This window comes from Dendrobates tinctorius, unplaced genomic scaffold (assembly GCF_039654945.1).
Source record: "Dendrobates tinctorius isolate UK_male_01 unplaced genomic scaffold, ASM3965494v1 ptg000143l, whole genome shotgun sequence".
NCBI classification, from domain to species: Eukaryota; Metazoa; Chordata; class Amphibia; order Anura; family Dendrobatidae; genus Dendrobates; species Dendrobates tinctorius.
Window position 1 is genome coordinate 23,941,660 of NW_027361810.1, and position 22,892 is coordinate 23,964,551.

Here is a 22,892-nt window from a genome sequence, read left to right on the forward strand (position 1 = left end):
CGGCAAAGGATGTAAGAGACCAGAGGGTAGCTGTCGTGGAATCTTATTCCGGGCGCAGGATGAGCAAGAAGCGGTAAATTCCAGGACGTCCTGGCGGAGTGAAGGCCACCAATAATGGCGGGAGATGAGGGATAGAGTCCTCTTGGCTCCGACATGCCCGGCGACCTTAGAAGAGTGTCCCCAGTGCAGAACCCTTACTCTGTCATGGTCCAATACCAAGGTCTTGCCTGGTGGTGGGTTGACCAAACTTAGAGGGGCTAGGGTGACGATCTTTGCTGGATCGATGATGTGAGCGGGGCTCTCCTCTTCATCGGTCGGGAGAAATTATCTTGATAGGGCATCAGCTCTGATGTTCTTATTACCCGGACGAAAGCGGAGCTCGAAATCAAAGCATCCAAAAAATAGGGACCATCGGGCTTGCCGGGGATTGAGCCTTTGGGCAGACTGAACATAGGCCAAATTCTTGTGGTCGGTAAATATCGTAAAGGGATGGACAGCTCCTTCGAGAAGGTAACGCCATTCCTCTAAAGCCAGTTTGATTGCCAGTAGTTCCTTGTCCCCAATGGAGTAATTGCGCTCGGGGGGAGAAAAGGCTTTAGAAAAGAACCCACAGGTGACAGTCCGGCCAGAGGAGGTTCTTTGCAGGATAACCGCCCCCGCTCCCACGGAGGATGCGTCGACCTCGAGAATGAAGGGTCTCTCGGCATCAGGACGGTGGAGAACGGGCGCTGTAGCGAATTCTCTCTTCAGAGTTTGAAAGGCGTCTTCTGCCTCGGGAGGCCAGAGGCGGGGATTGGCTCCTTTGCGCACGAGAGCAGAGATGGGCTTGGTTATGGTGGAAAAATGAGGAACGAATTGCCTATAATAGTTAGCAAAGCCGAGAAAGCGTTGAATGGCTTTGAGACCAAGGGGACGGGGCCAGGCCAGGATCGTGGACACTTTCTCGGGATCCATCCTCAATCCAGACTTCGAAACGATATACCCAAGGAACGGCAGAGACGGTTGTTCGAAGGCGCATTTCTCCAACTTGGCAAATAGGTGGTTCTCCCTTAGACGCTGCAACACTTGCCGTACATCTCGTCGATGGGTGGAGAGATCTGGAGAGAAGACAAGAATGTCGTCAAGATAAACCACGACACAGGAGTAAAGGAGATCCCGAAAAATATTGTTAACGAGCTCCTGGAATACCGCTGGTGCGTTACAGAGGCCAAACGGCATCACCAGGTATTCATAGTGACCGTCACGGGTGTTGAATGCGGTCTTCCACTCATCCCCAGCGCGAATTCGGACCAAGTTATAGGCTCCTCGAAGATCAAGTTTGGTAAATATTTGCGCCCCTCTCAGGCGATCAAAGAGTTCGGGGATGAGGGGTAACGGGTACTTGTTCTTAATCGTGATGCTGTTCAGACCTCTGTAATCAATGCACGGGCGGAGCGACCCGTCCTTCTTCTTGACAAAAAAGAAGCCTGCGCCCGCAGGAGAGGAAGACTTCCGTATGAAACCCTTGGCTAAGTTCTCTTGAACGTATTCCGACATGGCTTGCGTCTCTGCCGGCGAGAGCGGATAAATCCTACCCCGCGGAGGGGTGGCTCCAGGGACGAGCTCGATGGGGCAATCATAGGGTCGGTGAGGCGGAAGGTTCTCGGCCTCCCTCTTGTCAAAAACATCCGAAAAAGAGCTGTAAGCAATGGGCAACCCGGAGGGTAAGGAGGGGGAAGGAGAACCACCCACGGGACGCACCGGCAGCAGACACCCAGACCTACAGGACCCCCCCCAGCGCAGGATATTACCCTTATGCCAGTCTAAGGTAGGGCCGTGGGCTCGTAACCAGGGAAGGCCTAGAAGGATAGGGTGAGAGATGCTCGCTAGGACATAAAAAGCAATCCTCTCCTTGTGTAGGGCCCCTACCTGGAGTTCTACCTCATGGGTGACCAAGGTAATGGTCTCTTTGAGAGGTTTACCGTCCACGGAAGCAAGGATCCGTGGAGTTTCTAAGGTCTTGACCGGGACCGAAAATTTAAGAACCTCTTTGAGCCTAATAAAATTTCCCGCTGCGCCGGAATCCACATAGGCTGCCAGAGAAAAACGTTTTCCACCAACGTGCAACAAGACAGACAGAGTGAGGGGTAGAGAGGTATCATACACACCTAGGGAGGCCTTTCTTACCTGACCTAGGCGGAGGAGTTTTCCGGACGTTCCGGGCAGGTACGGACCAGATGGGAGTCACTACCACAGTAGAAGCAGAGACCGTGAGTGCGTCTTTCCTCCCGGCGTTGTCCAGATACCTTAAGCCGGTCTACTTGCATGGGTTCAGGCATGGAAGCAGAAGCGTATATTCCGGGCCGGAGACAGGGTAGACCGCGGATGGTTGGGGAAGCACGGGGAAGTCTCCTCTCGCGAGCACGTTCCTGGAACCGAAGGTCGATACGTGTGGCTAGCGAAATGAGATCTTCTAAGGCAGTGGGAGTATCCCGCCCAGCTAACTCATCCTTAATTCGACCCGCGAGGCCTCGCCAAAAGGCCCCTACCAAGGCCTCGTTATTCCATCCCAAATCAGAAGATAAGGTTCGGAATCGGATGGCATACTGACCCACGGTTTGGGACCCTTGGTGGAGGTTAAATAAAGATTCCGTAGTAGAGGCCAGGCGACCCGGCTCGTCGAACACTCGACGAAACGTCTCGAAGAAAGTACTTAGCTGGGAGACTACCGGATCATCACGTTCCCAGAGGGGTTAACCCACGCTAAAGCGTCTCCCTCAAGATGGGAGACAATAAAAGCCACCTTAGCCCGCTCAGTGGGATATTGCAGGGGCAGGAGTTCGAAATGGAGGCGGCATTGATTCAGGAAACCTCGGCACAGCTTGGGATCCCCGTTATAGCGGGGCGGCTTAGCTAAACGGGGTGGCGGGTGAGGCGCCTGGGCTGGAACGGGGGCTGCAGCAGCCGACTGTAAGGAGAGTAGGCGGTCATCTATGGAGGCCATATAACTGAGGATATGGGTCTGGGTATCTCTTTGCTGGGCCAGTTCCTGCTGCAGTCCAGCCAGTTGGGAGGCATTCCCAGGGTCAGAGGACTGGAGCCCGGAAAGACGAGAATCCATGGATTTCATGAAAGCCATGATACGAGTTTGATTCTCCCGCAAAAACAGCAACTCCTTTTGAGCCGCAGCGGCTCCAGCGGGGTCCATGGCCTGTTTGTTCTGTTACGGTTCTAAGTAGGAACCAGAGAGTGGACCCTCTGGGTCATGGCTCCAGAGCCCCCGAGGGCGAGCGGCCCAGGTGATGACCACCCCCTATACAGGGAGTGTTAGGGGCAGGCCCAAGGGGGGTGAGACCACGACAGCCGGAACCAAAGGGATGACCCAGGGAGTGTACAGAGGGAAAGGCCAAAGGATACTGACTAGAGTAGACCCGGAGCAGGAGGGAACAGAACGTAGGGAACCAGGACCGATCAGGATGGAGCCAGAGCAGGAACGCTGGAAGAAAGAAGGAAGGAAGGTTAGGGGGGACTGACCTAGGGGTACAGACGGAACCTAGCTAAGGGGCTACCGATGACAGCAGCAGGGAAGGACCAGGCGAGGGTCAGGCACGGAGGCAGCAGAGGGAACTGAGCGGGGGTCCAGACGGGGCTATGGAGCGGAGAGCAGAGCGCAGACTAGGAGAGAGGGGGGACCTGAGAGTCGGGGGCGACGCTGCGCAGGAACGCTAAGCGCCACAGAGAAAGACAAACAGGCATCTTACCATTCAAGACGCCAGACAGAAATACCCGGTGGGCGCCGCCATGTTGGGGCGGAGCCACCGGGTCACGTGCTCCCAGGATGCCCCGCGGTCAGAAACGAGCGAGTGCGCATGTGCGTGCCTCTGACGCGCCGTGACCCTGCAAAGCCAGATAGGGCACGGCGCGAGGATGAAGGAGGGATGCACCGGGAGGAGGGGGACCCCAGGTGAGCATCGGGGCGCGTAATACCCATCAATGTTGATCAGCTGCAGCAGTGATAGCACTGCAGCCAGTCAATGGGCCCAGAAGGTCATGCCATCTACATAAGCTCAGCGATTGGTTGCAGCACTGAAGATGTGACTTCACTGCTGCAGACAGTCAGTAAAGATCAATCAGTGGTGGAGAGGCAACGCTGGACATGGGGAAGGTAGGTAAAGATCAGTTCGTTATTTTACACATTACCAAACCAATGGGCTAAATTAGGTAAAGGGGGACAAATATTTTTCCTTTTTTTGTCAAACCAACATAACATAGCTACCAAATTAATGCATTATGTAGCTTCAGTCTGAGAAATCAATTATCAGTATATGATCAATACTTTGAAAACTGCCTCCTCATCTGCACCCCACCACCAACTGGTGGGCACCCCACTGGTAAAAATTTCTCTTTTATCTGTCTTTTACTGAGCTCCTCTATCCATATCTTTGACCACAGACCATATCAAAGTTGAATGACTGGTGAAACAAAGAACCTGTAAAAACCAAACTTTGCAAAAGTTTTAATTAAACCAAATTACACATATAGTTTTTAGCCCCCCCAAAAAAATGTGGGTGGCAAACACGCCGCACCCCAGTCGTTAAATTTCTGCCATATGAGTCTATATGATAAGAACAATATTGACTAAGTTGAAAGAAAAACACATTGATGTCACTGACATGCAATATAAGTAACTTTTACCAAGACCACACACTACGGGAGCAGAACTTCGCCTAAGGACGACCACAGGAGAGCAAAAATCACTTCTGATCCTGAAATGTCTTCGTGAATGAAACCTTTAGATGATTGTTTTTCTTACACCCATTCACACCTATGCCCAGTAATAACAGCTTGTCACACGCCGTCGTCACTGACTAATGTGCAAAATGGACGAGGCTACAAAGATGACATTATGGTCTTTATGTGTCTGTTACCCCTTCAGCTCCATTTCTTTACATTGATTCACCTTTAAACACATCCGTCACCCAGTTTTGCGATCACTGCTACTCCAGGAGATCCAAAGACATTCACATGGAGACATGATTCCTAGAGAGGGCACTAGGGTGACCCTCGTCTTCTGGATTTTTGCATTTCGGTCAAGCCTTTATAATGAGTGGTGTCATCCCAGTCAGTGGGATCCTCTCTTTAAATAATCACTTACGGTATCTATTCTCAGCAGTATCAAGGAAGAATTGAATAAATAGTACCGCACTGGAGTATATCTGCATTGTTAGGGGATACAACAGCTGCAGGCTTAGGTTGTGGAGGGACTGTGTAAAGCAGACAGCAGATGGTGCTGTGTTAACTGTTAGTTTTGGTTAAATACTGTTCTGTATGACCTCTTTGGATTTTGTTTGTGTTAGTTGTTTCCTGTGATGATGAATATGATGTTTTCTTTAGGTCACAAGTAAAACAGTTCATTCTTCCCCAGTGCCTGAGTGCTGCATGATTTTGCTGAAAGCTGAAATCTGCAACAGGCATTGTCATTGTATCCTAATATACATGAGAACTTTACATCAATACCTTACCTGTATTAGGATGCCATATCCCCAAATTATCTGCTTTATTAACAACCGTTCAAAAGTACATGATTATACAAGGAAGATGTGGTCAGTATTTTATTGAAGGTCATATCCGCCAACAGTCCAGAAAAGGGACAATTTGATATAAACCCGACCCATAAATAGGCGATCGGAAGCAGGATCGGAGTCTGAGCAAAAACGGCCTAAAATTACCAACATCAATGTTAGTAATTATGGAAGGGGACCCCTTGTAGAATATGGAACTTTAGTTGGTCATAGTAGAAGACTGTATTTGCTAATACGGTTCATTATTTTGTACTTGTAGGACTTAATTCATCATTTGCGATTTTTTTAAAGTCACCTTTTTTTTTGTCTTGTATTCATTGACCTTTCTTCAGGACGTGTTTCATAAAATTTGCGCAAAATGCAAAAAAAACACCCTTTATTTACTTTTTTAATCTTTAACCTTTTTGTGACTTTTTAGCAAGGAAAGTAAGATGTATCTGTAAAATGATTCTAAATTTACTGGGAACATTTCGGGACGTAAATATGTAGAAACACACCACGGTGGATTGGATTACATTGGCGTAATTGATGAATCAGCTGAAAACATCTGGAAACCCCAAACAAAATCCACATTGACGAACAAAAAAAAACCAACTCATACAGGTGGAAACATGTATAATAGACTTTAAAAAGGCACACATTAAAAGAAGAAAGAGGCACAAATAAAAAACAGCAAAAACTAGACAAAAAAGGCAAAAATAAATTGGGCTCGTTTTATATTGATTTCTAATTTGTCTAGGAGTCCTCTTGTGGTTTATCTTAGTGCCGGTTGGAGGTCACTTTAAATGCGCTGGGACACTGTCAACTTCTGGTTTCTATTGAAATTGCTCCCTCTTTTCTCTCCTACTAATTACTGCTCTCCATCAGGCAAGGTGCGGAGCCCGGTATCCATAAGGCCATTGTTGCCGTTGGCATATTGAACAGTGCAGCCCATTGTTTCACAAGTCTTGGCGTTCACCTGCGATCTTAATAAAAGTTTAATCAGTCACATGTAATTTGCATGTTATAAGATCCCGACATCAAGGAATAAACTGCGGGCTGGGAGGGCTAAATGCAAAAGCAGATGCTAGAACCTTACTAAGTACAGATTTAGTGATATTTTTGTGTACGGTCTCAGATTTTCCCCCTGATTTTAGGGGTGAAATTTCCTTAATTTTTAGTGCATATCTAATTTTTTTTGTTTTCACCACTTGTTTAATGACCTATTACTAGGATAAGTCCTCACTTTGAGATCTCCGGATATCCACCTGCTGGGAACTCGCTTGCTCTTCAGGACCGGTCTTCCATAGTTTTACGGCACCAGGTCTCCTGCTGGGCACAGAATTACAGCACAGCCCAATTCCCAGTCATTTGGTCCTCAGGATCGGCAGGGGCCCCTACTGGTCTAATTTTGAAATTGGCTTCTGTTGAGAGTCAAACAGGATTTTTCTGTATTGGCTGATGAAAGAGTCGGTCCGGCTGTGAAACGCGTTGCGATTTTGCATAGCAATAAACAACTTTGTTCTTTATCGACCAAAGAAGTATATCCGTACAACACCCGGTATCACTTGACATCTACCGTCCTCCTGGAAAGACACAGCTCAACCCACTGTTGTCCAACAGCAACGCCAAGGAACCGGACCACATAAAAAGCACCTGCATGCCCATATAGACAGCTTCAGAGGATTGATCCTACCGACAGATTCCCTTTAATGGCGCTATAAAAGGGAGAAAAACACATCATAGAATTCTGTAACCAAGGGTTGCATTAAGTTCTATAAAAATCCTAATTGACAGAGCCATAGAGAGAGAAAAGGGAGTGAAGAGCGGGCTGTAAAAATTAGGTGATCTTGTCCAAAAAACTTCGCCAATCAACATCATGGACCTATGTACAATATTGGGTTGCTGTGACACACCACTGATGCACTTCCAGGCTAATTTGCATGTGGTTTTATAGCTTGATTTCTCAGTACTGACACATCGGATTACCATAAGACAGATATTGTTATTCTTGTACTAGGACTTACAGTGGCATGTAAAAGTTTGGGCACCCCTGGTCAAAATTACTGTTATTGTGAACAGTTAAGTTGAAGATGAAATGATCTCTAAAAGGCCTAAAGTTAAAGATGACACATTTCTTTCGTATTTTGGGCTATATTCACCTTTTACATTTTAAAAATTACATAAAGGAAAATTGGCCGATGCAAAAGTTTCGACACCCTGCATAGTACATGAACATAGTAGCACTTCCTTTTTGCCCTTTTGCAAGTATCACAGCTTGTAAATGGTTTTTGTAGCCAGAAAAGAGTCTTTCAATTCTTGCTTAAGGTATTTTCATTCATTCATTCATTCTTCCTTGGTAAATTCTTCCAGTTCTGTGAGATTCATGGGTCGTCTTGCTTACGCTGCTATTTTGAGGTTTAGCCACAGATTTTCAATGATGTTCAGATCAGGGGACTGTGAGGGCCATTGTAAAACCTTCAGCTTGCGTCTTTTGAGGTCGTCTATTGTGGATTTTGACGTGTGTTTAGGATCATTATCCATTTGTAGAAGCCATCCTCAACTTCACCTTTTTACAGATGGTGTTATGTTTGCATCAAGAATGTTGAAATTTAATTGAATCTATTTTTACCTCTATCCGTGAAATGTTCCTTGTCCCATTGGCTGCAACACAACCCCAAAGCATGATTGGTCCACCACCATGCTTAATGGATGGCAAGATGTTATTTTCCTGAAATTCTGGGCCCTCTTTTCTCCACACATTCCTTCGATCATTGTGGCCAGAGAGTTCTATTTTAACCTCATTGGTCCACAGGACTTGTTTCCAAAATGCATCAGGCTTGTTTAGATGTTCTTTTGCATACTTCTGACACTTAATTCTATGGTGAGGACACAGGAGAGCCTTTCTTCTGATGACTCTTCCATGAAGGCCATATTTGTGCAGGTTTCTCTGAACAGTAGAACAATGTACCACAACTCCAGATTCTACTAAATCTTTCTGAAGGTCTTTTGCAGTCAAGCAGGGGTTCTGAGTTGACTATGTAGCAATCCTACAAGCAGCTCATTGTAATTTGGCTTGGTCTTACAGACCTAATCTTGACCTCCGCTGTACCCTAACTGAAATACACTTGCAAAACACTTGTGTTTAGCAGGAAAACGCATGCGAATTCCGCATGCGTTTTACCCGCGGTGAGAGTTGCGGAAATGCTGTGGACATTCTGCAGACATTTTATATTTTACTACTAACACTGCATAGGCAGCCTCAGTGGTAAAAAGTTGGTCACACTAGTCAAACACTATGTTTGACGAGTGTGACCAACCTGTCAATCAGTTCTCCAAGCGATGCTCCAGATCGCTTGGAAAACGCTAGCATTTTGCAAGCTAATTACGCTTGCAAATCGCTAGTTTTTCCGCGGGAAAATCACGGGAATTTAAAATGCGATTTTCTCACGAAATGGAATTCCGGAATTCTCGTGGTAACTTCCGCGAGAGTTCCGCTACGTGTGCACATAGCCTTAATGCTACTGCATATAACTATAGCACAGTAGTACAATAGTGACATGGTCTGTTTCAATTAGAGAATTGATATGTTGTATATTTGACCGTCTGTCGCTTACTTGACCTGACTTTTGTCTTTGCGGGCCTTGTTCCTGTCCGCAGTGTGATAACGATTCTATAGAGGAGCCCAGTGTGACCCAGGGCTATAATCACGACTGTCTGCAGCAGTGCAGGTTATCGGCCGGGGAACTGGAATCAGCTAAACAAGCTATTATGGAACAAGAGGTTGAAACTGATATGTTAGATCTTTATACATGTTGTATTGGGGAAGTCTGCACCTGTGTGACCCCTGGGAGACAGATTGCAACAGGGGTTGATTGGAGACTTTCAGGGAGAACTGGATCCTGCCCTCATGCTGATTTTGGAGGGTGTGAAACTGCAATTTACACCAAGAGGCTACAAGTATCAAAGAATAGTCAGTGAGTGCATGCTGTGTGTGGCAGGAGTCTATGCCGGCAGGGACTCTGCCTAAGGAGAGCATGATCTCCTGAACGGTCTCACTTTACCTCCATTAAATGGCAGGGGGTCCGCCTGTTGCTCCAGTATAACAGGTCCATAGACACATGCAGGGAGGCCTCCTATAATTTATGTACATTCGATGACCATCTTATGTCTCTGCTTTTCTCATTTGATTTCAGAATGTTGAAAAAATGCAGAGTGCTCATGCCCCACGCCCATGACCGAGCTTGTACGGCGGCTCACAATATCCATAAACACTTTGATTTGTAAAGTCGCCACTGGAGTAATCTTGTTATATACAGCGGCTACTGCTTATTATGTCTTGAAAGTTTGGTGACAAACTCTGCGGGTCGTCAAATCTCTGACACTCGGATAAGCCATAAATGTCCATTAGGTGCAGGTCATATCGTTTGAACCCATCTGTGTTGTGCTGCTAGAAATGGAGATGCGGTTACGCATGGCAGCACTGCTCTCTCCATTCAATTCAATGGGAGCTCCAAAAATTGCAGGGCTAGAAGTAGAGTCCACATCTATTAGAAATAGCCTTTTAGGTCCTAAAAATAAATCTGGTCAAAAAAGGGGGTCTTCTACTACTTGCACAACCCCTTCTTAAACAGTCCCATTAAAAATAAAACCAGTTTATAAGACTGGCACTGTTCCAGCGATGTTGGTGCCTTTCTGCCAGAGCTCATCTGATATCATGTCACGTGAGCACTGCAACCAATTAGTGGCTGAACGTGGGCCGCAGCGCTCACACCTCCACTCCGAGCAAAGGCGCCAATTACCAATCACTGATTAGCTGCAGAGCTCACGGGACATGACAAGTGTTAGCACCTACATCGCTGAAACAGCACTGATCCCAGATATAAGCATAAGTTGCATTTATTTTCAATGGGACCTGGTTTCATTTATGAAGGGTTGCAAAAGTAGTGGACAACTCCTTTAAGGCTTTCTGTCCATGGCACCCATAGATATCTATGGAAAAATTCTTACCTCCATTTGCTTCTGATTTCATAAAGTGATACACAGAAGATCTGGTTGCTAATTAGAAAATGAGTTTCCAAAAATTATCCCAGTCTAAAAATAATCATTGATATTTGGTGGAATTGATTTTGATTGATTTTGCAGTTAGGGAACGGAGCTACGGAGGAGTATATTTTTAAAATATTTCCTGTGGACCAGTATCTGAGTCTTTGGAGTTTGGTATCCATTAAATCCATGTCTACATATATTTTCACTATAATAAAAGTTGAAGGATGGAAACTGATCTGTTCCTCATTTTTGAGCCCATTACACTTTCATCATGAGCTGCCCTTAAATGATACAAAAAAATGTAAATGGCCCCTGTACTGTTATCTATAGAGGGCTCGGTTACCGCCATGTATAGGATTTCACAATTAGGTGTACTCGTTTTGTGAATCTTCCTTCTGTTGCCATCATCCTTTATCTGAAACGTCCATCACCAGGGACCTTGTTCCCTCTAGTCTCGTCCTTTAATTGCGTGTTGTTTCTGTGATAATACTGGGAGCATTGTGTCCCCAGTGCTTTATGGGCTCCTTAACATTTCCTCTTGAAGACCAATGTGACAGGTACCGCCATTAGGTTAAAAAAAAATTGAAGACGAACAACATCTTGATAACAAGTCTAGAAATAAGAAGAGCTGGAAAATAATTCCAAAGTGGGGAATAATTTCCAGAGAATTATATGGGTAGTCTTAGTTATAAAGAGGGAAAGAGAGCAAAATAGTCTTTTGCCCTGGGATGGTGTCATTAGAAGTTCCATATAGATTTTTGATATGTGTTTCCACAAGTAACAGCAGTAAAACAGTGACAGTTTCACTTTTCCAATTTTTTTTAAAGAAATTTGAAAAATATATATTTTACAGTTCTATAGTATTGAACTCCATTAAAATGTGGCACATGACATATATGAGGCCCCCTATGTGACAGTAGAGGTAATGAGCCACCCACAACTGCATAATTGGCCAGCAGACAAACTGGCGGCCTTTGCCTCGTTATGTCATGTTATGAATTGTGTCAAGAGACTCTTCTTGTTGATGTTACGTAACCACAAATTTGTTTTCCAACTCTTGTCTAACCATCAAGCTCTGTGCCTCAAAGCTGATATGTAACCATCATTCTTTGTACCTCATTTCTGATGCTTAGCCAGAAAGTTCTATGCCTCAACTCCTATGTATAACCACCAAGCTTTGTGCTGTAACGCTGAATTACAACTGCCAAGATCTGTGCTGTAAGTCTGATGTGTAACCGCCAAACTATGTGCCTCAACTTTGATATGTAATGACCAAGCTCTGTGCCTTAACTCTGATATGTAACCCCCCCCCCGAGGAAGCGGTACAGCGAAACGTACGTCGGGGCCTCGGCGTGACCTGCAGGCATCGCATCTTGGGTATGAACTTGTTTCCTCTTTAGTAGCTTACTATGCTCTCTTTTGACTAGTGAGAAGTTGGGCTTGATCTTTGGGTACTTTGGAAAAAATATATTTTTTGAAGTGTCTCGATTTTGTCCTTTTTTCATAATAGGAGATGCTTTCACTTCAATATTTTTCTCCCCTTTTATAATTTGATATATATGCCTTCCTTCTCCTGTCTTATGGGGATAACTTTTTCCGCCCGTTTCAGTGGAACTATGGGTTGCTTATGTATACTTTCAGTAACACCCACTTTTGTTCCCTGATTGGACAAATTAATGATGCCTGTCTAGTCACACCATAGTTGCATCATTATCCACTGGTTTTTTATTAACTTTGTATTTTCTTCATGGTCTTTACTGTATGCATTTCTTCTGCCCTGTTTGTATTTAATAAAATTATTTGGCACTTTTTGCATAAACTTGGCATTGGTTGATTTTGTTTTCTATTTTTTTCTATGGTTACTGTGTCAAATTCTATGGAGATGTAAGCTCTCTTTATTTTTCTGATGATAATCTATGATTTATAGACAGTATCTCAGTACTTTAATATGTTCTCTATGCTGGTCCTAAATCCTGGCCATGTTCTCACCAGATTCTGTGCCTTAAAGAGAATCTGTCACCTCATTTTTGCCCTATGAGATGCGGCCACAGCCATCAGGGGCTTATCCACAGCATTCTGTAATGCTGTAGATAAGCCCCCAATGTAACCTGAAAGATAAGGAAAACAACTTAGATTATACTCACCCGGGGATCCGGTCCGGTCCGAAGGGTGTCCCGGTCCGGCGCCTCCCATCTTCTAGAGATGACCTCCACCTTCTTAATTCTGCCTCAGCTCTTGCGCAGGCGTACTTTATTTGCCCTGTTGAGGGCAGAGTAAAGTACTGCAGTGCGCAGGAGCCGGACCTCTCTGACCTTTCCTGGCGCCTGCGCACTGCAGTACTTTACTCTGCCATCAACAGGGCAAATAAAGTACGCCTGCGCAAGAGCCGAGGCAGAAGTATGGAGGAGGACATCATCGCTAGAAGATGGGAAGCGCCGGACCGGATCGTGACACCCACCGCCCCCGCCGTGAGTATAATATAACTTGTTTTTCTTCTCTTTCAGGTTACATCGGGGGGCTTATCTACAGCATTACAGAATGCATTACAGAATGCTGTGGATAAGCCCCTGATGGCGGTGGCCGCAGCTTATAGGCCGAAAATGGGGTGACAGATTCCCTTTAACTCTAATGCTTAACCACCAAGCTCTATGTCTCAATTATATGTAACTGTCAAGTTTTGTGCTTTAACTTTCAAGCATAACTACCAAGCTATGTGTCTTAATTCTGATGTTTAACTACCGAGGCATGTGCCTCAACTTTAATGTGTAACCACCAAGCTCTGTGCCTTAATGCTGATTTATAACCTTCAAATTCAGTGTCTCAATTCTGATGTTTAACCACAATGCTTCTACACTGTACTTGCCTCTTGCAGATGAGACGTCTGTTCCATTTGAACCTAGCTGAATCTGTGTCCCCTAGGGACATATGCCAAATTGTTAGATATGTATTTGTGGTGATCAGTGGCTTCTATTCAGCTATCATGGTACAATCCTTTAATGACACAATCCCCTATAAATGATGACATTATGGCTGTCTGCAGACACCCCTAGGACACTATAAGATATGTTTACACACATTAAACCCAGTAATAATTTGCAGTTCTAAGCTACTCTAATAAGGACTGCAGGCAGAATTTAATAATTTAATATGTTGACTTGTCAGTGACATTCTGGAATAGATCTCAATAAAAGGAGAAAAGAATCTTCTCTGCTTGGATCCGTGCCCAATATTATAATGCTCAGGAGCTGATCTGACTATTCCACCCATAACATATCTGAGCAAAATAAATCTAATAAAATATTTATTAATATATGTTCACTTGTAGTCATTGAAGGTTAACTGAACCTTTTAAAAAGTTGTAGCAACTGTTTAGTAGTTTTGTAGTGCTGATGCACAGCTATGTATCACACAAGAGATGGGATGATCACAGTTTCAAGTCTCCTAAGAGGGGTATTAAATACGGTGAAAAAAAAGTTTTTAAAAATATGAAAAAAACCCCAAAAAACTAAACTTCAAGTCACCCCTCTTTTAGGCCGCTTTCACACTTCAGGCTTTCGGTATCCGGCATGGTGCGGCGAAAAACCGGACTACCGGATCCAGCCGCAAACGCAGACACCGGATCTTTCTTTCTGCCGGATATATTCCTGGCAGAGAAGGTTTCCGGGCATGCGCAGTGCGAAAAACCGGTCCGGCGTTGGGAAAAAACGTTGCTTTCAATGTTTTTTCCAGACGCCGGACCGGCTATTTTCTCCGGATCCGGAAAAAAACGGACGCGCTGCATTGCCATCCGGCGCAATGCGGCACCAATGAAACAGCACGGGGAAAAAGCCGGATCTTGTCGTAACAGGCGCCGGATCCAGCAGTCCGGTTTTTCGCCGCACCATGCCGGATACCGAAAGCCTGAAGTGTGAAAGTGGCCTTACCCCATTAAAAATGAAAACAATAAAAATAAAGAAAAAGTACACATATTTGGTATAGGTGCAGTCATAAAAGTCTGATCTATCAAACTATAAAATAAATTAATCCGGTAAAAAACGACGTAACAAAAAAAATAAAAAATCAAAACTCCAGAATTACATTTTTTTTTTGTTGCAATTTCAACGCACTTGGATTTTTTTCCCAGTGCGTCACATAAAAAAAATGAATGGTGTCATTCAAAAATACAACTCGTCCCACAAAAAAAAACAAGCCCATATATGGCTATGTGGACGGAAAAATAAGAAAAAAAAAAGCATGGCTCTTGGAAAAAGGGGAAGAAAAAGAAACAAAAATGGAAACCGGCTGTGGCGTTAAGGGTTAAGAGTAGAATATAGCAAAATCCTTTCAATACGCTTTAAAATGTCGCACGTTACTCTTCAATGGAGCAAAACAAAAGGGAATAAGCAAAAAAACAAAAAACAGATTTTTTTTATTTTGAAAAATTGAAAAATGATAAAGTAGCTGAAAACATGTGGAAACTTAAAATTGCACCAACGTTATTGCGCGAACCCAAGAAAGATGAGGACTGAAAAGAAGTAGCGTAAACATGGCACAAAAATAAAAATGACAAACTAAGTTTTCTTTCAAAAACAAAAAGGAGAAAAAGGGAGAATGATGAATTGGGGTCTAGGTGTCTCTACATAGCTCAGGGATAAACGGAGCTCAGCTCGTCTGTTCCTTCCCTTGAGTGATAGAAGGGTGTTAAACAGCCAGAGAACAAAACTAATAAAACAATATCTACAACCTATCATTTTTTTTTATGTTACCCTTTATGTAAATAAAACTTGTTTGCATTGAAAAACAAAATTTTTTTTTTTGAGTGCAGCTGTTTTCTCTTTACTTGACCCTTTATGTAAAGTTTTGTAACAAAAATCAACTTTGCAAACTGCAAGTGATGATCCTGTGAGAAATCTAACACATTAAACAAGGAAAGCAACAAAAACCCATTTACAGAAGCCGTAAATCTCGCTGTCACTAAACATAAACAATGTCCACCTGTAATTTGTGGGATCAGGACTGGAATTTTCTGTCCTGGGGCTCTTTCCCTGTGACTGAGCAGCGCTTCCCTTGGCTGTAAATCTCCCACCACCAGCAGCAGGTAAAGATGCTCAAGTGGCTGAATTATAGGTTGCGTGAAAAAACAATAAAGACTTAGACCTTTGTAGCAAGAAAATCATTTATCATGTAAAGGAGGAGCTCAGATTTCCAAACTGTTATAATAGTCTACTGTGCAAATGGACCCAAACACTCTCATTAACCATTTCTCACCTCCATAGGCTGCAATTAGGGAAAAACCAACAGCGAGGAGCATAAAACAATCATTTCAGAAAACAAGATCGGAACAAGGATCAGACATCGGGGTGACGGAGAAGTGTTCCGCTGCAATTAAAGTGCAATGCAAAATAATAAAATGCTAAATCACAATAATCATAATAAGAATATTACAATAGTGGTTAGTAATGTACACAGACAGATTGTGTTGGGTATTAGTCATTTTAATGGGGCTGATCTGCGCTACTGGAAACTGTCTATGCACTAGAGTGGCGCCATTTTTAGAAATAAAAATAAATAAATCAGAATTTGGATGCTAGAAGAGAGTAGCCATAATGGTTCAATATCTGTTCCTCTGCTGTTACTAAAATACATGCATTTATTGTCCCTGTGTTCAGGGCCGGACTGGCCATCTGGCAATTCTGGCAAATGCCATAAGGGCCTGTCTGGTCGAGAGCTGCCTTGTCTGCTACCTTGTTAACAGAATAGGTGTTCTCAAGACACCCATACTGTTAAGAGTTGTGACGGAGCACAAAGTAGCTGACTCAGTCACTTACCCCAGCAGGCTACGGGTATCATTAGAAATATTGGTCTTATAGTAAATTTTCCTTTACCCCATCCAGGGTGGGACATCATGGGCCTGTATGATTTCAAATGCCAGGGCTGAATTTCAGCCCCAGTCCGTACCTGCCTGTGTTGTATAATGGGAGGGGGGTACGAGTGTAATGATGGAAATCCCAGATGGATCATTGGTTGCAAGAGGCTCCTGTTTAAAGATGGCTTAGGCTAGTTTCACATTAGCGTTTATGGCCGCAGCATCGGGCTGCGCACGGCCGCCGCTAAGCCCCGCCCCCTGCAGCGCCTCCGCCAGTAGCTCCGCCTACGGACGCATGACACTGCATGCCTCCCCTATCTTTAGCACTGGGGACGCAGGCCGTGCGCAGTATGCGTTTGGCGGCGCATGCGTCCTTTTGACGCTGCGCCGACCAGCGACAAACGCAACAGGTTGCAATTTGGTGCGCTCGGCACAGCGTCAAAAGGACGCATGCACCGCCAAACGCATACTGCACACGGCCTGCGTCCCCAGTGCTAAAGATAGGGGACGCAGGACGCATGCAGCGTCATGCGTCCGTAGGCAGAGCTACCGGCGGAGGTGCGGCAGGGGGCGGGACTTAGCGGCGGCCGTGCGCAGCCCGACGCTGCGGCCGTAAACGCTAATGTGAAACTAGCCTTACACATTAGATATTCCCCCTTATTCCCCATACTCAAGCAAATCAACTTGTCAAGGATGGATATACTTCCAAAAAGGAGAGCTCTATAAATCACTGGCATCCCTTTAAAAGGAGTTTTCCTGGAATAAAAAAGCAAAAATAAATAAGGAAAAGGAAGGTTGCAATAAATAAATTCCTAGACATTGTTATTTAGAAAAGAACTCTTCTTTTGTCTAAGGAGATAATCACTGTAGTACATTAAATTGACGGCTGTCTTGCTACAGTGACAAACCTGAGCTAGTGAGTATGTGCAGAAGGAAAATCCTTCCTTCCCTTCATGTATACGAAGATGAGTCCACATTCTCATATTCTGATCTCATATTGGAGACATCAGGGGTACTGAAGTAGGAAGAGGCTGCTCACACTGCGTGCACCCGGTATGTCTGATCTAAGACTGGAGATACTACACTGCATGCAGAATTATTAGGCAAGTTGTATTTGAGAGGATTCTTTTTATTATTGAACAACAACTATGTTCTCCATCAACCCGAAAGACTCATAAATATCAAAGCTTAATATTTTTGGAAGTTGGAGTGGGTTTTTTTTTTTAGATTTGGCTATTTTAGGAGGATATCTGTTTTTTCAGGTAACTATTACAGTGCAGAATTATTAGGCAACTTAATCAAAACCAAATATATACCCATCTCACTCGTTTATTTTCACCAGGTAAACCAATATAACACAAAATTTAGAAATAAACATTTCTGACATTCAAAAAAAAAAAAAAAAAATCAGTGACCAATATAGCCACCTTTCTTTACGATGACACTCAAAAGCCTTCCATCCATAGATTCTGTCAGTTGCTTGATCTGTTTACGATCAACGTTGCGTGTAGCAGCCACCACAGCCTCCCAGACACTGTTCGGAGAGGTGTACTGTTTTCCCTCCCTGTAGATCTCACATTTTATGAGGGACCACAGGTTCTCTATGGGGTTCAGATCAAGTGAACAAGGGGGCCATGTCATGTTTTCTTCTTTTAGACCTTTACTGAGCAGCCACGCTGTGGAGTATTTGGATGCATGTGATGGAGCATTGTCCTGCATGAAAATCATGTTTTTCTTGAAGGATACCGACTTCTTCCTGTACCACTGCTTGAAGAAGGTGTCTTCCAGAAACTGGCAGTAGGTCTGGGAGTTGAGCTTCACTCCATCCTCAACCCGAAAAGGTCCCACAAGTTCATCTTTGATGATACCAGCCCATACCAGTACCCCACCTCCACCTTGCTGGCGTCTGAGTCAGAGTGGAGCTCTCTGCCCTTTACTGATCCAACCTTGAGACCATCCATCTGGCCCATCAAGAGTCACTCTCATTTCATCAGTCCATAAAACCTTAAACATCTGTCTAAAGATATTTCTTGGCCCAGTCTTGACGTTTTATCTTATGCTTCTTGTTCAAAGGTGGTCGTTTTTCAGCCTTCCTTACCTTGGCCATGTCCCTGAGTATGGCACACCTCCAGTAACGTTGCAGCACTGAAATATGGCAAAACTGGTGGCAAATGGCATCTTGGCAGCTTGACGCTTGATTTTCCTCAATTCATGGGCAGTTATTTTGCGCCTTTTTTATCAACACGCTTCTTGCGACCCTTTTAGCTGTTTGCCATGAAACGCTTGATTGTTCGGTGATCACGCTTCAAAAGTTTGGCAATTTCAAGACAGCCGCATCCCTCTGCAAGACATCTCACAATTTTTGACTTTTCAGAGTCCGTCAAATCTCTCTTCTGACCCATTTTGCCAAAAGGAAAGGAAGTTGCCTAATAATTAAGCACACCTTATATAGGGTGTTGGTGTCATTAGACCACACCCCTCCTCATCACAGAGATGCAAATCACCTGATTTACATAATTGGCAGTTGGCTTTCAAGCCTATACAGCTTGGAGTAGGACAACATGTATAAAAAGGATGATGTGAGCAAAATACTCATTTGCCTAATAATTCTGCACACAGTGTAGAGGTGCAGAGGTAGGAAGAGGCTGCTCACACTGCTGTCCACCCTGTCTATCTAATCTAATAGTAGAGATACCAGGAGTGCTGAAGTAAGAAGAGGCTGCTCACACTGCTGTCCACCCTGTCTATCTGATCTAATACTGTAGATACCAGGGGATACGTTATTAAATACAATTCAAACATTTTCTTTTCCTAGCTGTGGTCATAAATACATTGCTTAACTTCCATTCCTGTCCTTTCACATAAAAAAAATCTGTAGAAAAGCATGGCTATTCCCTGCAGGAAGTTCTAACTTTTATTGGTGCACAAACTCAACAAACATGTCTTGGAACTGTCCGGATACCCATGCTCTCTAACTAGCTATTCACTTCTTTTGAGTGGCATATCATTCTTCCAGCTCTCTGGAATTCCTTTACTTCCTAGCATACATTGCTTCAATGCTTCCATTTAGTTGTCTCTGCTGCTAGATATGGATTACAGTTGTCAACAGAGACACTGAAGTCATTTGCAGATTCTCCATTGATTCACTTTTAATATATCATTGTACTGCACACAGTAGTACTAAGCAGCCTTCTTCTATGACTTTCAGGTGAGGTTTGGCTTGGAATTTGACTAATGCCAACCCTACATTCAGGAAACATTTCTATAATTCATAGAAGAGCTACTGCGACTACAGACTTTGCAAGTCCAACCCTGCTTAGATTTTGAGATAATGGTTAGATTTAGGACCACTGCAGCCAATATCTCAATGCAGCCTGTGTATAGACAAATGACTAAGGATCAGTCTAGTCTCAGCAGGTCAAGGACCACATGTCATCTACTTCAATTCTCTCACACAAGGTACATGCTCCTTGACAATGACTTATGAATTCTCTTCTACTTGAAAGAAAAAGTGTAATCTGAATAACATAGACTTCACTTACTTAGGGAAAGTTACTGTGATAGAATAAAAAAAAAATCTCAGCGATGGATTTCTTTCAAAGATGTTAATTTGCTGCTCACAGCCTTCAGAGAAGCAGATAGATCAGAATGTTGGTAATCGCTCAGAGACTAAAGGCCATCGTAAATCTAATATATAAAGCTCAAGTGTATGTAGGTGTGTGTGTATGTCCGGGATTGGCATCCGCACCGTCGCAGCTACAGCCACAAAACTTGGCACAGTCACACGTCTGGACGCCGAGAGTGTCCTAGGCTATGTTGTGAGGTGAAATTTTAACCCTGCGTGTTCCAATTCAAAAAGTGTGTGCGTGTGTCAAGCCCCGCCCCTCATTGTGATGTCATAATGCCCCTATCTACATAACGGGGAAAAAGTGTGTGTGTGTCAAGCCCCGCTCCTCATTATGATGTCATAATGGTTGACTATGGGATGGAGGATGTGTGATGGGTATATGGGCACGGGACTATGGGATGGAGGATATGTGTGATGGGTATATGAGCACTCGACTATGGGATGGAGGATATGTGTGATGGGTATATGGGCACTGGCCTATGGGATCGTGGATATGTATGATGGGTATATGGGCACGGGACTATGGGATGGTGGATATGTATGATGGGTATATGGGCACGGGACTATGGGATGGAGGATATGTATGATGGGTATATGGGCACTCGACTATGGGATGGAGGATATGTATGATGGGTATATGGGCACTCGACTATGGGATGGCAAATATGTATGATGGGTATATGGGCATGGGACTATGGGATGGAGGATGTGTGATGGGTATATAGGCACTCGACTATGGGATGGAGGATATGTATGACGGGCATATGGGCACGGGACTATGGGATGGTGGATATGTATGATGGGTATATGGGCACGGGCCTATGGGATCGTGGATATGTATGATGGGTATATGGGCACGGGACTATGGGATGGAGGATAATTATAATTTAACTCATAATATTAGTGTGCGCTTGGAACACTCATAAAGAAGAGGGAAATCTAAATTAGGTGGTTATAGAAAGAAAAAAAAAAAACTCTTCAGCTAGTATTAGATAAAAGTGGCTTTACATGATAATTTTGGCATCATCGGCCAATAATTTAATGTTCATGGGGGGTCCTGACTCTCCCATAACAGAAGTTAGTGGAGTGAAGAATCTCACTGTAAGTTCAACTTCTGATCCTTTTGTTTGTAAGATAAGTTTTACACTAGCTCTCTCATGTGTATGGGAAAGATGGGAGAGAAAGCTAATGGCTGAATGATCGTTTGGCCAACAGTTATCTAGCTTTAAGGCCCCCATACATATTATATTAACGTTGCCTACACCCATCAATCTAGGCAATACCAGTTGACCATTTGAAGTGTATGGGGGCACCCCGATTCTTCCATCACAGATCATGTGGGTGGAGAGAAAGATTGTGGGGTTTGAATTTAAAAGTCCAATCCTTTTGATTTTAAGCAAGATAAGGTGTTGTACGGCAGAGGATTCCTCTTCTCTCCCTATTAACACCACATGAGCTGATGGTTCATGTGTATGCCAGGGGCATTTTCTGATATCTCTGATAGCTTTTTGGACCCTTTTAGGTGAGACAAGGAGGAAGAGCGGTATTACCCCATATCTGAGTTTGGACCTTGAGGTCAGATAGCGCTAATTTGATTCGTAGGACTCTGGTCCATCGGCCAAGTTCAGGAGTGTAAAGCCCCCGTTACACACTGCGAAATCGCTAGCAATATCGCTGTAAAGTCACCGATTTTGTGATGTTGCAGCAATATTGCTAGCGATATCGCTGCATGTGATACTTACCTCCGACCGGCTCCCCCGCTGGTTATCGCTGATAGCGCGAGAAGCTCCTGGAACATTCCTCGTCGTCAGCTTCCTGCTGGGCTTCCTGTGGTGCCGACGAGCGACGCGTGAAGCCGGGCGGGAGGACGCAGGATCGCCGCGTCTGACAGGTAAGTAGCGATCCCCGTCCCCAGCGATGTCGCTGGTGAGATCTGCCTGTGTGGCAGCTCACTAGCAACCACCTAGCGATGTACCAGCAATCCTGACCGCGTCATATCGCTAGTCGGGATCGCTGGTGCATCGCTAGGTGTAACGGTACCCTACCTGGATAAGAATACAGTAATTAATCAGAGCCAGCATGGGTTTGTAGCAAACAAGTCATGCCAGACTAAACTAATTTCCTACTGTGATGAAATCTCTGACTGGGTGGATCAGAGAAATGAGGTAGATGTAGTATATCTGCACTTCAGCAAAGTATTTGATAAAGTATCCCATGCCATCCTTATTGAAAAAATGACCAAGTATAGGATTGACAAGGCTACAGTGAGTACAGAAAGTATTCAGGCCCCTTTAAATTTTTCACTCTTTGTTTCATTTCAGCCATTTGGTAAATTCAAAAAAGTTCATTTTTTCTCATTAAAGTACACTCTGCACCCCATCTTGACGGAAAAAAAAACAAATGTAGAAATTTTTGCAAATGTATTAAAAAAGAAAACCTGAAATATCACATGGTCATAAGTATTCTGACCTTTTGCTCAGTATTGAGTAGATGCACTTTTTGAGCTAGTACAGTCAGGAGTCTTCTTGGGAATGATGCAACAAATTTTTCACACCTGGATTTGGGGATTCATAACTGGCTCAGTGATCGTACCAAAAGAATGGTAATAAATGGTTACACATCCAATTGGAAGAATGTTTCAAGTGGGGTACCAACAAGGTTCTTTCCTGGCCCCAGTGTTGATCAGCATTTTTCAAATGATCTATTTATTTTTATAAATAGTTTGAATGATTGTTCAAATGAACAATGGGCAGCAACTAATTGAATGGTATTTTACAGGGAGACATGCAAGATTCTACATCTGGGCAAGAAATATTAAATTGAACGCTAC

General features: G+C 44.1%; 1 long non-coding RNA gene across 1 annotated transcript in view; it reads right to left on the reverse strand.

Moving 5' to 3' along the window:
- Positions 1-22,892, reverse strand: part of LOC141049308 (uncharacterized) — a 114,198-nt gene that overhangs the window by 8,424 nt on the left and 82,882 nt on the right. The gene's annotated exons all lie outside the window — the stretch shown is intronic.